This window comes from Plectropomus leopardus, chromosome 1, assembly GCF_026936395.1.
Source record: "Plectropomus leopardus strain MGB_pleo_1.0 chromosome 1, ASM2693639v1, whole genome shotgun sequence".
NCBI lineage: Eukaryota > Metazoa > Chordata > Actinopteri > Perciformes > Serranidae > Plectropomus > Plectropomus leopardus.
In genome coordinates this window covers 21,842,955-21,870,622 of record NC_142176.1, presented here as the reverse complement: position 1 = coordinate 21,870,622, position 27,668 = coordinate 21,842,955, and the positions used below count along the sequence as shown (strand labels likewise).

Here is a 27,668-nt window from a genome sequence, read left to right as displayed (position 1 = left end):
TTCACACTTGATTAAACCTAATTTAAAAAAAATAGAGAGAGAGATCATGATAAAAAAAATCTGCAGGATCGGTGTGTCTTGTATAAAAAAATATTCCAACTATGTCCCCTATTTTAAAAGATTTACAGAGTTAAATATAATATCCAGACAGTCCTCTCTTTCCCCTTCCCCCTGACACTTGTGTGGGCCAGCGCAGCCCATGCAGGGCCAACCTGAACAGTGGCACTCTCGCCTTTGGGCCTTGGTTACACACCTCAAGAATGGATCTTTATTTACAACACAGAACTCGGAAACAGCTGGTCAATCCATTTAGCCTAAGGCCACTGATTTGTTCGTATTTACTACAACAGCCAAAGAAAAGCCAGGGTATTTTTTCCTCTCTCCTTCCTATTGATCCAGCGCTTAGAAAATCTGCCCTGCTGTCTAAACACTATTGATCCCTCCCTCTCAACGACAGGCTCTCGCACCAGTGTATAAAGGGACTGGATGAATTGAAATTTCATTTCCGACAACTTGTTCCTGTTATTTTTACCCTTTTTTCAATAGTAGGGAACATGGGAGCTGGCGGGCCGCCACTCACAGAGAGTCGATCAGTGTTTGGCTCAGAGGGATAGAGGTGAGCCTGTTTAGATTACCCTAAGCAGGTCTTAACACCACTATGCCAAAGACAGGTCTTGCTCCATCACTTTGACCCCAGTGATTGTTAATGGCTTTCAGAGCATGTTTGTAACCAGATTGGAACTTTTATAGTTGGGGGGTGATCACGGGCAGGTGGGATCAGGGGTTAGTTTCTATCAGCCACGTTGAAAGCCAGCCTGGAGTCAGGCAGCAAGCCTGGTTTTGCGTCATTTATCCCATTAATGTAAGGTCAGTGTGTAGGCTACTTAACCTCACTTCTGACCAGTTTGCTTTTCCCTCACACACTGTGCATTTAATTTGATTTTATTTCTCCGTTATTTCCTCTCAACTTTATATTATATAATTGTTTAATCAGTTTGTTTTACAGGGACAGCGCACAATTAGAAGTAATTGTACCAGAGTAAGCAAGCAGCTAATTTGCATCTGTTGTCCCTGATGGACAAAAAAACAACAACAGAAGAGAAAATACTCCACATAAAATGGCAAAATGCATAAAAAATCCATCAGAAATAACCATTCGTATCAGTATTATGATAAATTAAAGGCAATCATTGGTGATGACACTGTTGTGCTTAGTTGAGCCAAAGTTTCATTATGTTTTAAACACTGTTGAGCTCTCTGAGTCACTAATGTTTGTACGTATAAAAAAATTCCACTTCCTCACTACTTTAACCAAGAAAGCAGACTGAGAAAAAGACGTCTTTCTGAACCACAGTTCAGAAAGACGGCACTCCCAGCAGATGCTCTGGTCCTGCTGGCACAACCACTGCTGAGATAGGCAAAGCATTTTCTATGATAATGGGGTGTGAGATCACATATAATATTTAACATCAGGCATGCAGGATGTTTGATAACTGCTGCATGTTGAAACAGTTAAAAACTTTATTAGCTCTTACTTGCATTTACTTTACATCAATACCGACTTATCAAACCTACAAGGCAAACTGACAACAAACGTGAAAATTATGAAAAGCATGATGGGGATTTTTACTTCCTTGCCTTGAAAAGGTTGCTGCTCAGCAACTTACCATCTAGTCTCAGATATCTGTGATTCTCCGAAGCGCCTTGAATGTGCAAACAAGAAAGCTTTAGAACAATCCTTGCAGCTGTATTACAGTATAATGATTAAAAAAACAACAAACCCCACTGATTGTGTGATACAGTAATGTCCGGTATAATAGATTACCTATATCAAGCAAGTTTCAAGTGTTGCAAATTGATTTCTGTAACCATAGTTGCATGAACTGGAATCAATGCGCACCTAGAGCATAAAGAAGGAAATCAATCTAAAATTACTGCGTGCTTTAGAGAAAGGTCAGTAGTAGTTATTTAAAGTTAATGTGATGAAACATGGAAAATCATTGGCATGGTCCTTTAAATCACTAACACCCAAGCTCTTTTTGCAGAAAGAAAGCTGTTGAAAATGTTAAGATGTTTTTAAGTTATCTCTACAAGCTAAATCTGCAGCTTTGTATAAACTTTATGTTAGCATAAAAGTCTTTCATTATTTCCTGATGGTTCAAAAAGGGGAGCTAAACTAAAACATATGCAGTTTAGCGCGATTGGAGAGAAAGATGTTGACTACTTTTTCCTGTTTAACAATGTGACTTATGAGGTCAAGGAAAAGTCTGAAGGAGAAATCATTGTAAGTAAAGAAAAAGCAACCATGGTATTGAGAGAAACCAACTTAACGTTCATGAGGTGATTCAAACAAATTGGTCCCAAATGACTTTTTAAACTTAATATTTAGTTATTAAAAGCTTGAAGGACAAATAGCTTCTTGAAAGTAGTAACTACCTTTGTCTTTTTTATTTTGGCCTCCCAAAGTGTATTTTAGAATCGATTACTAATTAACTGTGTAGTCAATTTGAAATCAGTTCAGTTAATTTAAATTTGAAAGCCCAATGTCACAAATCATAATTAACCTCACAACGTAACACACATCAAAATGAGTAAGACTTATTAGAGCAACCTGACAATAAGTAATTGCAATAATCTAGCCTTAAACGTTTTTCTGCATCTTTTTGAGACAGTACTTGCCCAGATTTTGTTTTGCAGGTAAAGAAAGGCACACCTTGAAGTTTGTTTTACATGGGAGTTAAAGGACAAATCGCGATCAAAGATTATTCTGAGATCATATATGGAAACTACATCTTTAAAAAAAAAAGAGTTTCAGGGATATTTGGAGCAAAGTACAATAACTTACCTGGAAATTGCAGGTCATCCATGTTTTTATGTCCTTAAGACATGCTTGAAGTTAAGTTAACTGATTAGGTTTTTCTGGCTTGATGGATGGATATAATTGGTTATCTGCATGACAATTCAAGTTTTTGGAGTGACTTTTGATTATGTTGCCTGAAGGAAGTAAATAAAAGGTGAATAAGATTGGTCCAAGCACAGAACCTTGAGGAACTCTGTGCCTACTACCTTTATCTTATATGGAGGATTCAGTGTTAGAATTTGAAATAAAATGTTACTTTTATTGTATTAAATCTTCTACAAAAAAAAAGTTTGTACCATGTTTTCCAGGCAGTTTACCATCTGGTAAAGAGAACTCAGTTAACTCTTATCCCAGCTGTCATTTTTGTTATAAACACATGTGGATTAACACACTGGATTAGATGGCCTCTTTAACCTAAAATACTATTTGTTCACAGTCACAGAGTTTGAAATTAAAAAAGCCATCATGTAAGGCTCCTAGCACATGCAAGATGATTTCCACAGTGCCCCACATTGAGCAAGTAATACATTCTGGTCCATCTGGCACACCCCTGTGTCCAACTCTTATACAACCATTACAACAAGATAGAGTGATACATAAAAAGGGAGGTTCTGTTTTAATTAACATCAATATTCATGTAATGGTCATAAAGCCGGCCCACGTTCCATTTCAAGCTCTTAATGTTAATGCATATTTTAATACATTATCATTGCCACCATCATAATTCTTATTATGATAACTGTAATTATTAGATTTTATGCCAGAATTATGGTTTTGTTCCCTGAGGGCACATATTTTGCAGGGAATCCAATTTTTCCCTGGTGTGTAATGCTCCCAGTCTTTCCCCTCCAAAAAACTGAACTGAGCAGACACTGATAAAGATAAACACACAAACACCCTAGTGTGTCTGCTGCTGTGCCTGTAAAACACTCAATCTGAATTGCATATCCGCCTTGCCACCGAGCTTGTCATAAGCTGTATTAAGAAAAATGGTCACACGGTTTGACATAAATTGGAAAATGACATTTGGAAAATGGGCGCTGCTGTGGAAATTAGAGATATTAAAATTATAAATCAGTGTCTGGAAGTGCACGGGGGTGTGGTGGCTTGCCTTTTCTCTTTTTCTGCCTGCCTCCCGCTTTATGTTCATCTCTCGCTCTATTTCTCTCTTTCTTTCTCTCATGCACTTTGTCTTTTGCGCTTGCTCTGGAGGCAGTTTAGGGTCAGAGCCCAGAAGTCAGTCCAGTAAAAGTGGTTTTAAATGCAGCCACACACGAGTCTGCCCCGCAGGGACAATCCCAACCTCTCATCTGGCAGTGAAAGTGGAGAATATTGTGCATTTGTGTTCGGTGTGCTTGTCTTTGTGTGTCTGCTACGGCTGTATATCGCGACTTACTCTCTTGCTGTAACCTGCTAATGGATCATCTGTGAGGTGTGAGATGTATTATGCAAAAGTAAGGTGTGCTGACACCTTCAGAAACAGACAGCTTCAATCCTCTGTGCACCTCACCTCTGCTCCCTCATTCCTGTCTGTGTGTTGAGCAGGAGGAGGTGAAGAAGCAGAACGACCAACACATTTCTGAGCTACAGGTGCAGAAAGACCGGCCAAAGATGCTGCTGCAGGATAAGAGGCAAGAACACAGAAAGGCACAGAAAGGTCAGTGGCCTTCCTATTGACACAGACATATGTATGAATATACACATATATCCACACAACTCTTTTCCTCAGGAAAAAGTGAAGGGTTTTCCACTACATATAACTGCTCGTGTGTACCTTTGGCTTCAGTTCATCCTTTCGATTGAGCTCACAAAAAAGAAAGCAAGAAAAGGCTGGCAGTGCTGTGGGCCTTCATGCTTTGACCTACTGACCTCCTCCTTTTGAGAGAAAATAAAAGTCCCCGCCTTAAGAGGAGCTGCAGCTATGCCACATATGCTACCTTTAAGATGTGGGTCAGCAGCTCTTTTCATTGGTGGTGCAGGAAGAAAACATTCAATCTCTTCATCGTCCTTGAGGGATGAATGTTACATTCATATATCCCTCCTTAGTGTTTAGACAGAGGTCGCATTATACAGGGGACCAATGATGTTTTCCTTCCAGGATGTGAAAGACGGGAGGTCACCAATCACTTTTCTCAGACCTGCTTTACTTTTCCTCCACAACATATCTGCACATGCATTTCTCTCATTCCAGCCTGCAATTAGATTTCAATTGCAGTGGCATTTCAATATTATACGGTGTCAACTGTTAAACTCATTCATGCCTGCAGCCTGCTCAGATTACTTTTCTAAACACAGTGGGCCCTTTAAACATCAGAAAAGACCCGCTGTATCAAATATTCATTAGGCTCATGGATGCTATAGATTATGAAATTGGACAAATCCATATAAGTCTCAACACATCCTGCAGACCCAGCTTAACTCCCTTAACCGTGACTCCACCACTGCCCAGCAGACTGCTGCCCTGCTTCAATATTTCAGCACTTTCATTTACTTCTACTTTAAATTTCACCTGCACTCTCTGTCCTAATATTAAAAGAGGCATTCTTGAGGAGGTCAGGAAACAAGAAGAAGCACTTTGTTTTGTTAAAGTTTTAGATGCCGCTCACTGTAGTCAAGAGGAAAGTGCACATAGGAGGGGCTGGCGTCCCTGGCAGAAAAGCAGGAAAAAAATCCTTGACGAGTTAATTTGGAGGGAAATGGCAACAAATGAGTCTCTGAAAAGCGGCATTCTCCTGTTGATACACATCTGCGATAATAGAAAAAAAAATTAATGGAAGGCTTGCATCTGTGACTTAGTGTGTTTGGGCTATCTTTGCAATGCATACTAAGAAATGGAGAAATTTAAGGAGTGCCAGCTGAAGGACAAGGTCTGGCCCTCTGGGGTTTTCCACAAGCATAACTTGTACACAACAACACATTCAGAAACACACACGTGCACACAGGTACAGTCTAATTTCTGTCACCTTGATACTCTCACAAAAGGCAGTTAAAAAGAAATCTGTTTAAAAATACAGTTTATTGCCGGGTAGGTTTTCACACACAAGGGGTGTGCTTTGGTAGTTTGGTGGATAGACAAGAAACACACCTATATGATACATAATTGACAATAAAAATCAAATCAAATAAATAAATAATATTTTAAAAAAAAAGAAAAAAGAAAACGAGGAGAGTAAGACCCGGTTGACCTTTCCATTATATGGCTTCTCAAAGCCGTTGGTTCCCAACCTTATCCCTCAAGGGATCCCTTTTCTATCAATTAGTAAACTGACAGCATGGCAATAAAAGAACAGAACAAAACATAAATTGTACAATTACCCCGTATAGTGACTGCAATAACGGCATGAAGTTTGTGTTAAACCATTGATTAGGATTAACTATGAGCAGATTATTTTGAGTGAATAGTACATCAGAAATTAGTTTTCCTGATAGTTTTAGGAACTTTTAAAATGATTTACTCTGTATTATTCTTTTTTTAAATTATTTATAACTATCATACATACTTAACAGGCTTCTTTTTGACTAATTCAGTGTTTTCGTCTCTGTGACCTGGCCATTGTTCTATTAGCTTTTTGGCTGTTTTAATTGCATACTTTTCTAACACAGGATGAGTCTGTTTAGCAGAGGGAAGGCTCTGTGAATATAGTTTGTGTTCTGGTCTTCACTGTGCCCTTATCCCCTTTTTTTCAAGCTTACATCATAAATAATCTAAACTCTAAAAATAACAATTAAATTTAGTTTTCCTCACAGACATTAGTTAAATAATGACATATAGCCCTGCTGTATATATGTTTTGGGTTGTTTTTTTTTGTTTGTTTATTATTAAGTTTTCTTAAACTTTTTTAAATCGAGAAGGCCTCATGAAACTTTGGAAACCCAGTGTGGACCCCCTGGTTTGGGGACCGAATAAATATACTTTTGTAATTGATGCTTAAACATTCATGGAGTGAGTTTTAAGGAATTTACAACTTTTGATGTTTGTCAGCTTTACTGTTGTTTGTAACTGTTCATTTGTGTGGGGATGGAGGTGTAAACTGATACTCTTGTCATGACCTAGAATTAGAAAGCGAGACGCTAATTAGGATGGCTTCCCATTTCCATGGACAAAAGCAAGGAAAGCACTTGAACAGAGGCCTAGACTGTGTCTGCTCAAGCCTCTGATAGCTGAGTCTTGGCCAGGAGTTCAGGTCTTCAGGCCTGTGCTAGATCGCCATGCGTGAGGTGTGTAACCGGAGGCGAGTGTTGAGCACTGAGATGATGTGTTTTTACAACGCAGTCTTGCTGTGCTTTGGGATGGCAATAAACCACGGCCTTCAAAGCACAGCCAAGCGCCACTTACTGCTGAGTGCTTCTCTGGTGGTTGGACGAGATTACTCTCAAAACAAAGTGCAGACAGGTTGATTAATAGAAGGGTCTGCAGAGGTGCATGCTGCAGTATATTTTCACACCCCGGGAACACTCGTACATTTCATTCGCATGGACTTTTATGGGATGATCCTGTCACTGTGTGAGTTTGTCACTTCATAAAAACAGGCCCCCTCTTTGAGTGTCTTTTAGTGAAAACTTATCGGAGCCGTTACAGACGTGTTGTTTTAATGTCAAGAGAGCGCACTGTGACTGGAAAGGGTAACACAGTTCACAGACCATATTAGTCCATAGCAGAATTTGGGGTGTTGAGCCCCAGTTGCACCTGTAAAAATCTGCACCACATAATCCAAACGTATTTGTACAAACTATGAATGCGATTGAGATTCCTAAATAATACTATGTTCTACTGACCAAAGGGATTATTGACTGGTGCTGCACTCCTGTAAACAGTTGTTGATAATTACTGTGCTATAGTATCTCTTGTGCTGAGCCAGTGTTCTGTGTGCTGTCAGGTTGCTTCGCCCAGCTCCAGAGCTAGGCTGAGGATGACCTAAACATGGATCTGGGATGTCTGGTGGATATGGAGCTACAGAAAAAGTCAAGAAGCTGTCTGGATCTTGTGTCTGCAGGAGGACAGAAACCTCAGCATGGTGGCCCAGAACTGCAGGACATGGTAAGAGGCAGACATGACAACTTTGAGAGGGACAGACAAAAGGGAGACAGCAGCAACAGGGCAGGACGTTCAATTTAGATGAGATGGCCTATTCTACAGCAGTAATGACAAGGGGGCTCAGGGTGATTGCAGTCATGGAGGGGAGGGGGGGGGCAGGTGGCAGCATGGCGTGCGGTCACCCCCTCATCACATCAGATCACAGGGTTCTAATTAACTTCAGCACCGCATCAGACTGCAATCAGCAGAGCCACAGAGGAAATGAGATTTTTTTTTTCAATGGCGCTCAAAAGCGTGGCGTAAAAATGCATATTAGCCTTGTGTTTTTAATTAACATTTTGTGCTTAGGAAGCATGTTAACAGTATCCCTTAATGAGCTTTGTGGAAAACGAGCTACACAGAGGACAAAGGGCAACTTCCCCCGTGTTTGCTGATATGCTGTTCTTTATTCTAATACAATGAGATTAGTAATCACTGTTTAACCCCTCATTCAATATTGTCTCCGTATAATCCCCAACCTCTCCCACTGTGCCTTTGTAGAATCGGACATTAGTTGAGATAGAATGAGGCCTTTATTTATTAGGATGTTGAGTCGGGGGGAGGAGATCTGTCTAGATTTGGACCTTGTTTACTGTGCACATTTGTTGTTGTTGGACTGAACAACCATTCGCCAGGACAACATGATCCTCACAACACTGTTCTATGGTCTTGAGTTAGTTTGTTAACTGTAATTTTCTATACACACATAACTAACTTTGCAGCTTCCTAATTTTTCAGGGTTTCCGCAGATCCTTTGAAAGTCTCAAAAGGCATTGAACTCTTTGATCTTAAAATATGCATTGGTTGTTATTAAAACGTCTCAAATCAATCTCTCAAAAGTCTAAAAAATGCTTTGGAGGATGCTCAGAGCAGGGGATTCACTGTCTGCTATCTTGCTGTCATTGTCATAGATATAGAAACATAGATACTGTGCTCCTGGTTTGACGTACATCTGTGCGGGCGCCATATTGTGGAAGTCAAGATCTGCTAGTAAACAAATACGTAAGTATCGAGAAATGCAGATTTCAGTACAAAATTGACTGTAATTCACTTAATTCTGAACAGATTTTCATGAGATTTGTTTTATCATAAACATCAGAAAGTGAACATGACAGTTGTTACTTGTTTGAATCAATTTCTGTTGCTGGAGGCAATTTAATCGACTGTATGACAAAACAGTTATCTTCTGAAAAGCCACAACACTGGGACATGCAGGCTCCGACTTATGAATAAGCAACATCCAGTGATGGAGTGTAATAAAGTACAATTATTCAAGAACAGTACTTAAGTACAATTTTGGGGTACTGGCACTTTACTTCAGTATTTGCATTTTCTGCTACTTTGAATTTCATGCAACTTCATTTAATTTAGTATCATACTTTCACTACATGTCAGAAACGTTACACACATGTGTATCATTCTACACACGATGTGTCATGTGCATTAGAGGTCTAATGTGCTGCATCAGCAGCAGATGTCTGTATCACTGATGGTCTTTTTCAAACAGACCAGCTGTCTGTGTGATGCTGTCATTAATTCAGAAGGAGATGATTTTGATACTGCTGCTGTACATTTTTACTGGAGATGTGTTGCTTTACAATTAAAACTGTCCTCTATGTCACTCATTTAAACTGTTGTTACACAAATGCGGAACAATGAAAGTCATTATACTGGATTTACTGGCTAGAGGTCTCAGGGGAAAGACCACAGGTGATCAGTTTCTCTTTACATTTCATGCAACTTCATTTCATTCAACTTCACACTTCCACTATAATACATTTCAGAATTTTTTATACTTTTTTTTTCAATTTTTTCTCTGCTTTATTGGTACCTTTATTTCTGTAAAGAATATGAGTACCTCCACCACCACTTTAACAAGGGTGTGGACTTATAATGGAGATGATTGCCTGACATTTTTCTACCTCTCTAGTGCAATTTTTACAACAGCAGGAAGAATCGATTTGCTACAATTAAACCTGCTAGTGTGTGTAATGTTTATGAAATGTAGTGGAAGTATGAAGTTAAATTAAATGAAGTTGCATGAAATGCAAAGTAGCATAAAATGCAAATACTCAAGTAAAGTGCCAGTACCTCAAAATTGTACTAAAGTACTTTACTTGCAGCACACATCACAGTGAGCTTAGAGCAGCAGCCAATAAGGTGTCTATGTTTCTACGTCTATGGTCATTGTACCCTGGATAACATAAGGAAGTGTAAATTTAATGGAAATTGGCTATTTAACCAAGATTTTCAGCATAGTTAAACTATTACAAATACAGCATTAGAAAATAATTGCAAACACGGCTGTTCTGATCTCCTCTCATTTTGAAAGTCAGATAGTCCAACACGAACATTTTAATTTGGTTTTGTTTTGTCAACAAAAATGAAACATAGTTTTTGTCTGAATTTTTAATATTAAGATCTATTTTTAGCTTGTCAATTTCTCACTTTCTTTATGGAAAAAAAGATCATTGATGAATATTTTTGGCATTGATGATATGCATGCAAAGTTTGGTGTGTTTTATGCAAAAAATCAGACAACCTGGCACAATGGGACTCAGGGCAGTGATATCTCAATGAAAACCACTAAATCACCAAATCGTGCTCTATTTTACAAAAAACATCTGGGCAAAATAGTCCCGAGCCCTAAGTGATTGATGTCAGCTCGTGTTTATTTTTAAAATCAATTTTGATTTCTGTAAAATTGGTCTGAGATTACATTCCAAGTGGCATTCAAAAGTCTTGAGCCTTGAGCTGAAGGAACCTTCTTTGTTTACTCACCCTGATTTTTCTTACACACAGTTATGTGGTATATTTGTAACTTTAACAAAGTTAAGACGAATTTGTTTAGAGCTCTGTAGGTAAAGTCATCATTATCCCTGTATGTGTTTTTTCTTGTGCTGGAAGGTCACAACATGTGTTTGAGAGCTTTCAAAAAACAGTTATGTGGACCTTGCTGCAGCTGCTGCAGCCATCAGTCTTGATTGATTTCTCATTCTATGACCCTAGCCTCCACCTGTTCTTATTATCATACCTGGTTATGACATCTATGCATTTTGTATATCCCTTGACTCAGTTATATGTGTCTGCTCTGTGTAGCACCAAGGGATTTGTAGCGCTCTCCAGTGAGTCCTGTGCTGCTGTTAAGATTCTCTGGGGAATGCCCTTATGAAAACAAAGCAGTATAGAGTTATTTATGCTAGAAACTGTCGTCTTCTGACATCTTCTGAATTGTCAGTCTCTTCTTGAAGTAAAATCTAAACTTGAGGCCGTCCAAGAGAAAACTTTATTGTCAGTATCTGAAAATTGCTATTTTCCTGTAGCGTCCAACTGTTTCAATAACTTTTGAGTATGAGAATTCAACTTCCTGCAGGACTTAGAAAACATTCTTTCCCTCCTAGCATTGGAAGTGTTTTTCCTTTCTAACTGCTTGCTGAAATTTTGGAGATTCTGTCAATGGCTGCCAGCTCCTTGCTGGTTTATTTATTCCCTCTTGCATCTGAGTGGTCAGTTATTTGTTTTCCACAGTGTCCTTGTGTGTTATAAATGGGACAGGCCTGTCACTTCCATGCTGAGAGGATGTTTTGAGTTCCTTGAGAGATTTTTATTTATTTAATTTCTTTTAGAGCAGAGCAGTGAATAATGCATCTCAACCTGCTACATGGACTGTTTTTATCATTAGCATGCAGCCCGAGTTATCTGTAGAATACTTATGAGTACCGGCGAAATGTTTGTGATGTTATTTATTTATGTTGCTCCTTTCAATTATTCATTTGTTTATTTATTCATGGAAGAACTAACTGAAATTGGAAAATTCATTTTTGCTGAAGGGCACTTGGCCCCACTCTATCCTCTCCCTACACAAAGGGAGAGGAGGGGGTGGCACATCAGGCTTGTTAGTAATTGCTTTATGTGGTGTTCCCTTAGACTCACTAGAGAACATCATTTTAATCCAAGCAGATGGGTCAGCAGACAGAAAAGACAGACAGGAAGAGAGACAAGTGAGTGGAAGTTGAGAGGTGGAAAGAGCATCAGAGAGAAAGTAGGGATGAGACTAATTCTGTGTTTTTTCCCCCCAAAGCTTGTTCACTCAGGTAACACGCAGTGATAGGTGAGGAAATCAAATTTTCTGAACACCCAGACGGGACTCCACAGGTTGTACTGCAGGCTGGAGGTTTAGATAGAGAAGGAACATAATAAGCTGTGGTTGCCTTCGGTTGTATCGTTGCCTTCACGCTCTCCTGGCCTCTCTGTGTTATTGTGTGCTCACTGTGTTTTCTTTAATTATATAGAGTGGGATTTTGTTCAATTTCACACTTGCACAAACATGCAGCAATTATTCCTGATAAGTGATAACGATTCACTGAACTTTAAATGTGTGTGTTTGTGCGTGTGGGCAAGTATGCATGCATGTTTGTGTCTGTGGCGACGACTTTAGCCTTGTGTCACAAACCGCTCATGGACGCAGAATTCCAATTAGCATCAAACATAAAGGGAAAAACAGACTTGTGTGTCTGTGCGCATCCATGATAATCACTGATCACTGTTCATTTTGACATTGTGTCATTTTGTTTGTGCGTCTTTGTGTTTGCACGTGTAGCTGACAGTTCTGAAGCTGGAGGTGTTGATCCTGCGGACGGAAGTTGAGAATTGGAAACAAGAGAGGCAGAGAACAGCTTCAGCAGGAAAGGTACAGTGATCTCTCATAGGACTCACATGCATACGTAAACTCATATTTAGAAACTAAATTCACCCACTTGTAGGTCACCACATCATATGGCAAAGAGCTGCCTTTCTCACTTCCTGGGTCCTCAGTGAGACACGTCTCCTAAAGACAAATTGTGAAACAAGTTAAAAGTCATTAGAATAAAATATTTGCTATTATCAAATCTGTCTTCAACTCTTATCTCATGGCCAGTTTTAGCCATTGGCGAGATAACATTCAAACCAAATGAGAAGGGGTTACCAAGATCTTGGATGTTCTCCAGTTCTTACTTCTTATTTCTTGCTGATTCCTTTATCTGATCTCATGTTCATTCACAAAGCCAAAATACCCCAGCAAAACTTTTAGAAACTTTTATTTTTTTACTTTTTAAGCTCTTTTTTTCAAGTAGTAATAGCCATTAATAATCACCACCGGACTTACGTGTTTTTTTGTAATGTCAGAATTTCAGTCTAAGTGTTTTGTGGCGTATAGATGCATGGACACATCTCAGGTCTGGTGAGTCTCTCCTGAGTTAGTGAAACAATCATCGATCCCAATTCAAAATTTATTTTGCTGTTATTGATACAGTAACTGTTCTGTATTGTTAAAATTATATTAGTTGGGTTAGGTTTTATTATTACGGCAATGTGAACAAACTACAGTAATGTGCAAGATGTGTTACAGTCGTGGCTTCACCACAGAGCTTTCATTGTTTTTCATTTCACTTGTATATAAAGTTAAAGGAGTTCTTTCTGGAGCACCAGAGTTAATGTTCAGTGAATGCATGATGTTCTACAGGCAAATTAGTAATCATGTTAAATAATCGTTCAATAATTGTGATTTCAATATCATTCAAAATAATCAGGATTATTATTTTTGCCATAATCAAGCAGCCCTAACAGACACCACTTCTTTTTTTTGCTGTTTCTATTTTTAAACACAGCCATTTGCAGGCTAAAGTTGAAATCATAGACTGTCTTTGGTTGAAACCTGTGATGGAGTCACTACCTGAAAATCATACTTGAGTAGAAGTAGAGATATTTTACCAGAAAATGGCTCGGGTTAAAGTTAAAGTCATGTATCAGAATATTACTTGAGAAAAAGTCTTAAACTATCTGTTATTTACTGTACTTAAGTATCAAAAATATTTTTATGATATTAATTGCATTGAAAGTAAAATTACAAGTAAATACTATAAATAAAAAAGCAAGCAGACAGAATTTTGAGAATTTGGACATTTACTTCTAGGTAACATGCACCACTTAAAAGGGGGCCTATAATATACTTGAAGAAAATCATGGTCTTGTTTTTTTAACAACCTAGAGGATTTAAAGAACAAAATCCAGTTATTCCTTTCCTTTCCTCCCATTCCTTCATTCATCCTCCCTTTTTTCCCTATTTTTCAGTATGTAAATAATGTAAATTATAGGGGAACTGTAGTGGAGTAAAAGTTGACAGAAATATAAAAACTCAAGAAAGTACAGATACCCCAAAAAATTATTAATTTACTGTAAAAACATGTTTTTTCTTTGTTATATCACACCACTGGCTGACACACATGACTGACTTGCCTGGTGCATGTTGGTCATTGGGCACATTAATTAACATTAAGCCAGTGTTAGCTAGATGGCTTATGTTCGCCAACAACATAAATTCATACACTTATCTGATGTATCTGTTAAGGAGGAAGAGGGCCAATTCAGGATTGATTTTAAATCCTTCAAATCCCGCATCTCTCTCCATCGGTTAAAAGAGAGACTAGAGTTGACTTTTGTTTTTTATTATTCTCATATCATTGTTAGGGTTAGGGTTAGCTTTTTTTGTTCTTTGTTCAATTCTTTTATTTTTCTATTTGTTCATTCTGCACCAGTATTAGCCATAACCATAAATTCTATGAGGAAAAGCTTCCTCCCGATTCCCTATATATGGCTAACATGCTACTCACCAGGAAAAATGTGAACATAGACTCGTCTGATCTGTGTGCTGTAAGTTGTGTCATTGATTTCAGGGAATCGGACCCAATGACAAGCTGTTAGAATACTGCATAGAAATAGCAAGTCTTCTCGCTGATAATCTTGTTTGCTTATAGGTCATATAGCGGCATCAGTATGAAAATTCAGATTGTTTCATAACCACTTTAAAACTCCTTGTAGCTACTTTAAAATCATGCATTGTTTACATTTATATTTAAGTTGATATGATGAAACTGTTAGCAAACAATTCCCTGTTTACAGATCCAGCAGATACAGAGGACCATTAGTATTCATGCTGAGTTGTATTACTCGCCACGCAATGAAAGGAATTCCTATATTCATTCTCCTTTTAGCTATGGTTTGGTCTTCACTAACTCCCAAGGGAAATATCTGGCTCTTAACTGGCTAAATGCTTCACAATATTCAACAGGCTCTCAATAACTTTGTCAGTCTGCTGTTTGGTGCTAAGCAGGGAGTGTACAGTGGCCATTTAGAGCTTTTTTTTTCTTTTTTTTTTTCTAAAAATAGCTACCTGCTGCGGCTGAAAACGATGCTGCTGAGAGCAGTGAGAGCGAACAAAAGAGCAAATTTGTGAGCTGTAAAATGAAAACAAAACAAGTTAAAAGGCACTGAAATGCTCAATAGAGCTTAGAGGAGAGGAGCTGTAGAGTCAGGTTTTTATATACATGTAGGCACATGATCAATTGTTATGATAAAGTGTTCAGTGCCATGCAAAAGTCGAAGGCCACCTTCAACTTTATATATATATATATACATATATATGTATATATATATATATATATATATTTAAAGGAGCTTTACAGAGTCTCAAACAACTCACTCCGAAAGACCAAAAGGTGAACAGGTCTGTAGTCTGGCCAGAACAAAATTTACCACGTGCCCTCAGTCTAATGAATTCTGTTATAGATGCAAAAGGAGTGGGCCTCATGAGGGTGGTCAGGCGTGTCACACTCTTCTTCAAGGTGTCAACAAACAGCGCGCAGCCATGGAATGACAATTTGTATCATTTAATTAGAGAATGCTTCTCTCGGCACAGTTCATTTATTGTAATCTTGTTTATGCACCTTGATTGTTTCACAATATAGTTTTTTTTTAATTAGTTCAGATTGATTAAATCGCATTGATTCTGTATCCTTATTAAAATAAACCCCACGCTGTTCTCCTTCCTTATTTTTCATAATTAACGATACAGTAGGCTGCTTTGGGGGAGGAACCACTGACAGTGTTACACATTTTGTAATCAAAGCAATGGTGAAAATTATTTATTGTGGTGCCTGTCAAAGAGAAGGACATTAATAGGCATTTTATGAGTTTGCAGAGTTGTTGTGTGGTGATGGATTCAGGTATGTGAGAGTGCTGCTGACTTAAAGCACCAGAAGATGAGAAATTAAGCTGAGCTTGCATGTTTTGTTTTGCCCCAGTGTTGAGATCGCCAACTCCACCCCTCCACCCAGCGCTGACCTTGGCCGTTAGGTGTGTGGACATGCATGCAGGCGTGCATGCATGTGTGCATATGTGTGCCTGCTGGTACAGAATCTCATTCCAAACCTAGTGCTCATTTTAATTTTGATTGATGACTCCGTTTATCTTTGGAATAACAATCCTCTGATACCCCCCACCACCTCGTAGACAACCTCCGTTTCTCCACATCATAGCCCCCAATTCCTCTCCCCATCACTCCCCCAGTATGAAAATGATATTAGAAACAAAATGAGATTTGAAATTTTGTGTTTGACAAGCAGCTTGATGAAAGGGTTTCATAGCTGGGCTTGATCCATGGAAATTTTATGCTAATAATACTGCTGGCCAAGCAATCTAGTTGGAAATTAATCAGTGGGCTGGATGGATAGAAGGAGAGGAGAGAGGAGAGGAAGGTAGGTTGCTCCATAAACACCCTTCCCCCTCCTCACCCTCATTCCCTCTCTCTGGCTCTGAATCTCATCAGAAATAGCCATGGGGTGTTGTCTGTGTGATGGGGTAGGTAGAGAAATAGGGAGTTAGAAAATTACACTGCAGCTTAGCACTGATTGATGCAGTAATGTATGCAGCCATGCAGCGAGCTGCCGTATTATGGATTAGACCTCTCCCCTTCTTGAGCAGTCCCCTTCCGCATTAGAGAGGACACACACACATTTAGAAACAGATACACACACACCTCTTTAGCCATGTCAGTTCTCCTCTTATTATTCTATTTATCCTGTTCAGCCTTTGGTGGTGTCTTTTCTGCATGTATCATTCTCTTCGTTGTTTTTATGTTGGATGTGTGTGTGTGTGTGTGTGTGTGTGTGTGTGTGTGTGTGTGTGTGTGTGTGTGTGTGTGTGTGTGTGTGTGTGTGTGTGTGTGTGTGTGTGTGTGTGTGTGTGCGCGCGCGCGTGATTAGGTGTGACTCTAAATAGTGATTCAACAGACAGCCTCAGTGTGTGTTCTTTTTGTCTCGTCACACTTTCTCTCTCTGTCTCACACACACAAACACACACACTCTGTCTCTGTATTTATTCTCTTCCTCTCTAAACCCTGGGAGTCATCATTACACCGAGTCACTAATGAAGTCATTATCAGATTTCACTCGTTTAAAACAACACAATTAGTACCGAGGCCCTAATGATGTTTGCAAGTTAAATGCAAACGAATCGCTTTTTCCCCCCATTTCTCTGTCTCATTTCCTCTCTCCCAGCTTTCTGCTCAGTTGGAATAAAGAGAGTAAATGAATCACTGAAGTGTTTCTTGGATGTGGGTGTGTTTGTGGGCGCATATTTCTCAACCATGTTACAAGTCTGTGATTTATTATTTTTACCCCGAGAGACATCTGTTACACCATTCCTTATTTTTGTAATGCATCATCAGCCAGAGGAAAAACAATATTATCCAGTCTCGGATATTGTACTCTGGAGTCTAATAATCTAATGTACACTAGAGCTGGTGTCATTAAAGTGCCAGTGGAGCTGTAGGGAGATGGTAGGTACACATCTGTCTGTCTCTGAATCCCCACCGGTGCTCACGCGCCATCCCACAACCTGCCCCAACACAAATACACACCAGAGCAAAACACAATCTTGCACACTCAATCCCAGAGCTGGTTTAGCTGCTGTTGGAGCCGTTTGGCCAGTAGGAGTCAGAAAAGAGAAAATGACCAGGTGCTTAGCTCCAGGCATCCTAGGACAATTTGCAACCAGTGCTCCGACATGGAGGACACAGAGACTGGCTGAGGACTGATACAGAAACACACATGCCCTGTTAACACAGGGTGTAAACATGCGTTTTGGGTGATCAGATCAGCAGTAGACAGTTATAAGTACAGGTGGAAATGCACCTATGCTTCTTGAGATGTAATTGCTCTGACCACAATAGGAGGTAATCTGGGCCTCATGTGGACAGATTTTTCAAACATTGTGTATACTAACGTGTCCTGGGCCACATTAAAGGACCACTTACTTTACTTAAGTCCTTCTCCACCCTCACAAAAAAAATGTCTTTTGCTTCCGTTACAAAGGTTAGTTGCTGTGCTGAAGGACCATCTAAGGAGCTGCCCTCCTGCTGATGAACAGTCAGTTCAGCGTCTGCCCAGTTAGTAGAATCAAACAGCAGCAGCCGTTAAATGGTCCCAACAAACTCAAACCAACACAAAAATGGCTCGACCTATTGTGAACCGTTACAGTAACATTAGATGTGTGACGCTAACAGTTAGCACTGTCACTGTATGTGGACAACCAACTGTTCCTTGCACAGAGCTCTTACTCCCGCAGCATAACCTCTTATGATGGTGAATGAAATGATATAGGCTAAGCTATATGCACATTCTGGTGGCAGAAAGGGGACACAGTAATCACCCTCCCCGCCCTTGGAGCTCTACAGTTCTGCATGCGCCAGGCTTGCATCAGTAAACTTGCCCAGCAGGGCAGCACTGCTCCAGCTTCACACGATGTGAACGATAGCATGTCACATGTCACTTCCACAGCTGTCATCTCCAAGAGTTACCCAAAGCACTAGGTTTGCTTTTTGTTCTCAAAGTACTAGAGAGTGAGCAGCCACTGATGCACGTGAAAGTCCAGGTAGTGTTTCTGCAAGGTGGAGAGCAATATACAATGCCAGCAATGGAGCTTCTTAGATCTCCAACCATTACCTGTCGATCTCATGAAACAGATAAGCGTTTATTTCTACCAAAGCAAATCTGAAATACATGACCCATCTCGATTTTGGATACTCTTTTCTCCATTTGTTCTGCTGCTAACCTGCATGCTGTGAAATTGTATTTACAATGATCAATCACTGCCTCTAGTTTTGCTTTTAGCTTTACAGTTTCACTCAGGAAATATTAAGTAAGCAAGAGAAATTAAATGGTACAGAACATAAAAATAGTACCATATTCTCCCTGTATACATGGATTTTGCCTAAAAAACATTGAATTTGAAAAATCAAACAAACTGTGGTTTTAAGGAGTTGCACTGTTGAATGGACATGTGGTTGAAAAGAAAGTGACGTTGTGTGTGATTTGAATGTTGCTGAAAGAGTAGGGCAGATTAGCTGGATGGAGGAGAAGGGAACATCAGGTGCTGTAAGAGGCAGAGCAAACAGAGATGAACAGTGTGTGTAAACAGTGTGAAGTGGTCCTCGGCGTTTTGCCGGAGGTATCTGAGATGTTTGCCGTTGTTGTCAACTCTCAGCTATCATTCTTATTTCACCTTACCTTTTTAATCAGTCAGGTTACAGTGTCGGCCATTTAGAGACAAACAGATACTCTGACATGTGACCTGCGTCTTTTACAGATGTTTATCAGAAAGACGACCTCAATAAGTGCTTCTGCTGATTCTCATTGATCGCAGTCATAGCTGCAGTACAGCGGGGGACATAGCAAGAAAATGCTAGATAGTAAAGAGTGCAGAGGCCACTCTACCTGGCAATAAAAAATCCCTCAGAGGCTGGGAGAGGAATTCAGGAAGGCGTTTTGGTGTTATAGAAAGACCTTGGACTACATCCTTCACTTAGAAAAAGGATGAATTGATGTTCTGATAAGTCGCACGCTCTGTTGATGCATGTGCTTGTGTGTAGATGTGTATAAGAGAGAGCATGAGTGTGTGTGTGAGAACATGCTTGAAGGTACACATGCAGGATTCCCTGTGCAGACATATGCATGCATCTGTGGATTTGTCTACTGTGTGCACACACACCAGCCTGTGGCGAGACAAAGAGGAGAGATCATCTCAGAGCACTGATGGACTAAAGTGGAAAGTCATGCTGAGGGAGAGATGTGTGTGTGATAAATAATGGGTGTCGGTGCCCAATGGAGACCAGCAGTGGAGGAGTGGAGGTGGCTAAAGGTCTGATAGGGGAGCTCACCTCCATCTGTGATTGAAGTGTGGAGGTGCTGCTCCCTACACACTTACTTTCACACTCATTTTCTACTCGGCCATAAGCGCAGTAAACAGACACAACAAATCCCCAAGTGCTCAGTCCTGCTCTGACTGTAAGAATCCAAAGCATGGGGATCTCTGGATGTCACCCTCTTATGCCAGACCTCGATTAGCAACACAAAACCTCTTAATCACACACACACACAGAGTCCTCCAGTAGGTTACACAAAACACTGTTACCCACTTGTGTCTTGTGTGAGTTGCACCATATGACCTGTAGGTTTTTTTTTAAGATTATTTTTTTGGCATTTTAGCCTTTATTAGATAGGACAGATCAACAGTGTGAAAGAGGGAGAGAGAGTGGGGATGACATGCAGTAAAGGGCCTTGAGTGGGAATTGAACCTGAGGCCTCTGTGGCAAGGACAATGCCTTTATTCATGGGATGCCTGCTTTATCCACTCAGCCACTGATGCCCCATGGCCTGTAGGTTTTTAATACTTGTTTGTGTTCTTTGCTGGATTGTCTTCAGCTGTGTCTCAAGGAGTGTAGCTGGTCAAGTGTTTGTCCTCATGATGTCTGATGTCTTAGGTCTGCTTTGTTAAAAATACCTGTGCGTGTTGACAGGGAATCAGTGTGCTTATGTGTAACCACAACATCAACATAATCTTATTTGTCAAAAAGGCAACATGTCGTATACAATTCTTTTGCCTCTATGGTGTTTACTATAGAATTTCATTTCAGCAAAGTATTGTAGTATTTCGTGCTTGCTGCTTTTATAAATTATAGAAATTAATAATTAATAATATCGCAAATAAAAGTTAAACTTTTGTTAGCTTACTAGAATAATGAAGTCAATTGATTTTTCATTCCACTAGATACATATTGCTGCAATAAATATGACTAAAGTGCTTTCACCAAAATACAAAGCAAATTCCTTGTAAGTTAAAACCTACTTGGCAATAAATCCTTTTCTGATTCTCATGTGCTCCAAATGAGGATCTATGATATTTACTGAAGATGTAACTGTTTGTACCCGGTAGAAAAGCAGAGGGCATGTGTAGTGAAGATCCAAGGCAATTTATGTGAGGCCGCCTTCATCCATGCATTACTGACTATAAATCCTCATTTTCAAACAGTCAAGATTTACACCTGCCACACTTTACAGCCAGTTAATGAAGCTTTTTTTCCAACTGGACAAAAAGACCCACCAACACCCATTAACATCTGACTTGTGTCTTTAGTAGGAGAGGTTACAATCAGCACTCCCTCCTGGGACAAATGACTCCACAGTGGTCACGGGTATTTATCTGCTCTATCTCCGATCGACAGTAATGGAAGCATGACATCCGGGTGGACATGCTAATTTTCAACCCTTGTTCCAGTACGGTGGTGACTTTTGCAACTCGTTGTCATCTCAACCACATATTCCGTCAGTTTTTGTCCAAGCAGCAGTCAAATATCTTTGCAAATTAATCACTGAGTAGAGCACTGAGTTTTAAAGATTAGCTCAGTAAAATATATATATATATATTTTTTTAAATAAAGAAGTAACCACCGTACCATTATCACTGGCCTCCATGCTGCTTTCTACTGTTACTTAGCCTGTTCTCTGGTGTTGTTGTCAAATGTGACACACCTGAAAAAGTCAATTATATATCTTTTAGCAGGTTTTCCTGTGTTTAAAAAAAACAGCATATGTGCGTTAATTTTAGGTGGAAAAAGAATAAATGTTTATTTTGTTCATATACTAATACAAACAACAAAAACAAATTCTTTTCTCATAAAACAATTTAAAAGCCAAGTTTTTGATTATTTTGAAACCTGCATTGTCTTCTGCCATCTTTACTCCCTCTCTACTGCCTTTGTTGGCACATTGCTGTATTATTTTGGCCATCACTGCCACCCACCAACTAGTGGAATCGTTGGTATTGATAATCTACATCATAGAGCAAACCAGTGTTAACGAAGAGGCTGATCTCAGTGATGTTAGATGCTGGCCATCCCAACAAAACAGAAAAGCCTATTTATTTAGTTGTAGAATTATTCATCATAGTGCTGATCCAAGTTTCCATGTTAGTATTTGTGTTTTTTGATGATCATGAACAATACACAGCAGCTTTTTCCAACAGTATGTAGCCTCTTAATATCACAACGAACCTGGGACCTAATGTTCCTCAGTGCCCAAGAAAGGAGGTGAGTGCCCATCAGCAGGCAGGCCCTCAGCATGTAAAGTCCATACCCACAGCAGTGACTAATTGTTTGTTATGTCAGTGCTTGTCGTGCCCGTTTGCCTTTAATGGAGTGTAGTGTGGTGATCCATCAGGCTGTCGAGCAAGCCCCATGTCAGTTGAAGTGGCTGTGTGTCAGTGGGGCGAGCGTGCCGTGCAGATGTGATTTACTGCCCTGCTTGTTGCGCTGCGTTGTGCCTCGCCTCTTACCCACGCAATGCAGCCCACTCCTCTCCTCTCCTCTACTCTTCTCCCCTTTCCTCTTCTCTCTCTCCGTCAGATTGATTACCAGCGCAACTGGCTCATGACACTCGCCATCTTCTGGCAACCTTTTAGCGCTGTTTTATAGATGGTTAGCGCACCTCATTTGGCTATTTATACATCTGTAAGTGGCCATGAAATATAGATTTGTCTTGATGGGTGTCAACATTGGAGCTATGGAAGCAGAGCTCAGTGACACCTCGTTATTTTAATGGTGTGAGATAGAGGCGGCATGGCAGGAGTCATTTTCAAACATGGCTAAATTATACTGTTTTTATTTTCATTTAATGTTTGCACTCGTATTTTACTCAGAGCTAAAACGCCTTTTTTCTTGTAGTGTTTGGTTGGTGCTGAAGATGGAAATATGGAGGAGTGACTGAGAATGAAAACACCCTGCCCATCTCTCTCACATAAACACACCTACTTTAAACCGCATATTCTCTGTGAATGTTGAGGTGGTTCAGAGTGAGAAGAACCCTGAACGGGAACATGATGTGTGGCCTGTCATCCACACACACACACACACACACACACACACAATGCACATATTTCACTCCATTCACAGGCAAGGTCTCCGAGGTAATTAGGTGCTGGCACCCTCTCAGTGCGATGTGCTGGTTAATTGAATAGTTAACACATCAGAGGCAGGCCTGTGCAGATTGGAGGTGACACCTGTCAGGAAGCTGTTCTCTCCCGACCCAGGACATTTCCTGCTCTGCCTGATACATATGTCATCTTTGTGGAAATACCAAATTAGGGGCAGGCAGCCGAGAGAGTGCAGTGCAGCAGGTGTGGAGATAGCTTGGGGGTGGAGGAACACAGGGGCTTCCCTGCTCTGTCCTTCAAGTGGATATGTAAAGCTCTGGGCACTCATCCTGACTTCACCTCAGGCCATTTTCATGGGTATGTGACAGGAAAGTGACAGTGCTGTGTGTCTGTGTGTGTGGTGTGTGCGTGTTGTGTGTGTGTGCGCGTGCATGCATGTATGCTTCACCAGGCTCTCCCCCAGGCCCCTGCAGCAGAGTGCCCAAGGCGTCCGGAGGGTTGAGAATGCATTGCGCAGAGGTGTGTCAGCTTAGTAGAGGTGTCGAGACTCAACCAGCTCAAAGACGTCTGTCTGACACTTAGACTGGCATTTGCAACAAAAAAAAAACACTTTATCAAATGATACTTTTTTATCTCCACATACCGTAAAAATTGTGTGAGGTTGCATATGTGTCCTCACTGAGTGCTTGCATTCTTGTCTGTAGGTGTTGCACCTTCAGGAGGCAGGGGATTGGCTGCAGGTGGAGGTCCTGTCAGGGGCCGCTGCAGCCAGCAGGAGATAACAGCTCGAGAGCAGAGGGTTACCTCACTGGAGCGAGACCTGAAGGCTGCTCACAGCCAAACTACTGAAAGAAAGCTGGTACCAGCTGGGACAGGTACTCATGTTACAGTTAGAAGCCATTCCCTAGATGTGAATTCAGCAATTAAACCCACATATAAACAATTTCACACACGGTACTCATTATGTTTTCCCACATTCACAGCAGGGCAGAGAAGTGATGGACTGCTGCAGTGGGCAGAGATGGATCTGTGGAAAACACAGGAAGCTCTGTAGAGAGGCGCAGCAGCAAGCAGCTGGAGGCCCACAGCCGGGTGGCAGTACTCCACTGATACGACACAGAGAGACCCAGCATGGCCTCCCCCAGCCAAGCTGCTTCAGTGTACACAGGAGCTCGGGGAAGACTAAGATCACTACAAAGACTCAGGTATGAAAACAGTGCAGCTTATCTCTCTACCTGACTGAAAGAGTATTGTCATACAGTTCTGAGTGGATTGGGTGAAAGTTGCAATAATTCAAGACAGTGTGTCTGTGGGTCCAGCTCATCACTTTTGTCACACATCAAACATCATCCCTTTGTTCTTCTTCTCCTGTCATTATTCACTGTCAGATGGGGCAGAAATGTCTTGAATCTCCCAAAAGTCTTTTAGAAAGAAAGTTGTCAGGTTTTTTTTTTTACTCTACTGTCATCTTTTTATCAGTCTCTGTTTTTTCATGTCTTTAAGAAGAAGCTATTGAAATTACAAAATGAAGAAATGAAAAAAGCATTGAAACAAAGAGAGAATGATTGAAATGGCATAAGTCAGGGAGAGAGGGATAAGGGAGAGGGAGCAACAGTGACAGGCTTTAGTGTCAGGTCAGCTATCCTCCAGTGCTGGCTTTAGGAGCCAAATATATGCAAAAATAATCAAAAGGTTGATGTGTTATTCATTAATTGAACACTTGGTGGCGCTGTGATACCTGACTATTGGCTCACGTATAAAGGTAGAAGAGTTCCTGTTGACTCAGGTGTTTGACCCCGGAAAGGGCAAAGGGTTTTTGACCCGCAATGGCGCTATGGTTGTTTGCTGAGTGTTTGATCGTTAATAGAGCTGAAAATGGAAATTGTTCATGTTGATGCACACTGTAGGATATAAAAAGACTGTCATGCTGCAAACGACAACAGCCTGTGGATTCAATGAGGAATGCAGCACACAGCATATGGTAATCAAACGCAGCGAAGTGCGTGAGCCTCGTCGCACCAGGGTTAGGCATCTTAGTGGCTAACTACTAGCTAGCTTCTTTAATACTGGCTTTAATATATTGCATAATATAGTCACCTGGATACATGACGTGGCAGCAGCCTCAGCCACTCACCTGCAAAGAAACTGCCCATCAATTCGCAGCCCTAGGCCTTTTGTGTGATACACACCACTAATCTACACAACATAATCCACTTGCAAAAACCTACTCTCACAAAACATGAAAACATTCCTACATGCATTTAAAGATAATCTTAATATATGGATGCACATTGAAAAAAGATCTGCAAAAAAGTAAATAAAGATAAAGAAAGTGAAGTGTTTGACAAAATACCGTGCTAATAGTAGCTAACTGGAGATGCTATAAAACTCTGCACGCTTGTTAACAATTTCAGGCAACCACTCTCTAAAGTGTCACACTGGAGAGCAGTGCTTTAGAGACAAATGTGTCGTGTGTGAGGGTGCATACACATTTGTTTTTGTTTATGTTTTAGTTCAGTACTTGTACCCAAGGGGATACTCCTGCTGTTACCAGGGGGTACATGGAAATATAGCAGCGTAGCTCAACTAATTTGATAACATTTAAATTTAAATTTGATTAGAAAAGAGCCATCAAATAACCAGTGGCAAAGAAGGCCAACTGTTGCGTTGCATCACGTCGTCTATTTCTCAACTAAAAAGTTTCATATAACTTAACGCACAGATTACAGTCAACATACAACTACAATGTTCATCCTGTATCTGTGTGAGAGGAAAAAAAACTCCACACAGCAAGTTTTGGTCATCTATATTTTTCATTCCAAAATGGAAACCAAGAGACAGACGGGATATGTACTAAATAACACAACAACAATTATGAACCGTTTCTATTAAAGAGTTTAATGGCTAAAACAAATAATTTCATTTGTTTGCTTTCCCACACATATTCAGTATGCTGAATTGCCTGAAAAACAGGCGACAAGGGCAGATGAGTGCCAACAGTGTGGGATACACCAGCAAAACTAGGGTGACAGCTACTCACTGATGGCCTGACACTGACTGTCGCTCGATCTATCAGGGCTCATATGGAAAAGGTGGGGAACCACTGATCTACAAAGCAGCAATGAGAAAGCTACAAGTATCTCCTATCCGACTCTAAACCGTAAGCTTTGAAAACACTGCTGTGCTAAAATGCACAACTAGTGGCTGGCAGATGTTTTAGCACTGTGACTCTCAGTGTCCTGTATCTTCTATCTCCTCACCCTCCCACTCATCCCACCCCTCCACTCCATTCCACACCATCCATCTGGGCTGCGTGTGGGCCTGGCGCTCAATAGGCGGATCATTTCAGGTCGGGGCCCTCGTGTGAAATCAGATGTTTAACTGGCCGGCTGAAGTGGGACGGGAGCATCTTAACCAGCACCTTGCCAAAGGTCTCATGTTCACTGAGCCACTGGGGCTGCTGTGAGTACACCCGCTACCTGCCAATAGGCATTAGGGAGGATTTAGTAATTAAGTGATAGGCTGAAGACTAAATTGGGTGTTTGTGGGCTGGCGAGCCACCCCAAGGTCCCTACAGCCATGCAGATAGGGGATTCTAATTGCCAGGAATATTGATCAGCCTGGCGAGGGGGGTGCACAGGGAATTCACTAGCCATCGATTAGCTGTTACTGCACCTCAGTTGTCAATGGAAGAGGGAGGTGAGCATTGGAAGGGCTCCTGGCTTTTCCCACAGTATCCCTCACCACCAGCAGCAGACACACAGTCAGAGTCAGTGACACAGCATGTTGTGATGAAAGCGCTCTCTAAACTTCCCTGTACCTTCTTCTCCTTTATCTGTAAACCAACTTCATTCTCTCTTAGGCGGTCCAGAGGTGAGACTGGGAGCAGACAAAGGGCTTTCCAGAGGGCTTTGCAGTGTTTTATGAACTGATAAAATGCAAGCTGCCACCCAGCCCTATTTTTCTACCTACTCTGTGCTTTTTTCTTTTGGATACAACTTGCCTCCCTGAGTTTCTAAGGGCTCTGACCCGTGGCTGTGGTCCCAGTTAATGTTGGAGGGAGAGAGGCGACTGAGCTTTCCTGCCCTCTGATATTTAATTAGTTGCTTCACCTGGCACTAAATAGGCCCTGGTCACTGCTCACAGCTCACACACACGTCTCTGGTTCTAGCTATATCACTTATGCTCCAGTGACACGCCACTGTCACAAAACAGTGTGCCGTACAAAACAACACTGTGCATGTAGAATTACCAAACATCCTCTCATTAAATGTTAAAGCTCTGCCTGGTCAGATTGGATCTGTCACACATTGCCGTCTGTTGATTTAGCTCCATGCATGACATTTTTACAGCAGTTTCATTTCCTGCTATTGGGCTGAATAGAAAAGCAATCGATTAGGAGATGTGTTGGAAAAGGACTAACAATCAGATTAATGTTAATATAGCTACTTGAATCGACACTGTGAGTTTGAGTTTACTTTAGTTAAAGATATACTATGCCGGATTTTCCTAAAAAAGAGGCATCCAAAATACAAACGCCAAACCAGAGTGAATCTTGGGTTGGCGTTTACCTTCACTTTTGCTGGTGAGCCTGTTTACATTCAGTAACTGACAATTCTGCAATACTATAACTTTAATTTTGGTATACTC

At 40.6% G+C, this 27,668-nt stretch overlaps 1 protein-coding gene across 4 annotated transcripts in view; it reads left to right on the top strand.

Moving 5' to 3' along the window:
- The window catches only part of LOC121942405 (uncharacterized), a 188,989-nt gene that overhangs the window by 144,109 nt on the left and 17,212 nt on the right, over positions 1-27,668 (top strand). For all 4 annotated transcript variants that reach the window (XR_015776608.1, XR_015776607.1, XR_015776602.1 and 1 more), the window contains 4 exons: positions 4,406-4,517; positions 7,738-7,898; positions 23,723-23,893; positions 24,002-24,223. The gene's annotated coding sequence lies outside the window, so the exon portion shown is untranslated. The remainder of the gene's footprint in view (positions 1-4,405; positions 4,518-7,737; positions 7,899-23,722; positions 23,894-24,001; positions 24,224-27,668) is intronic.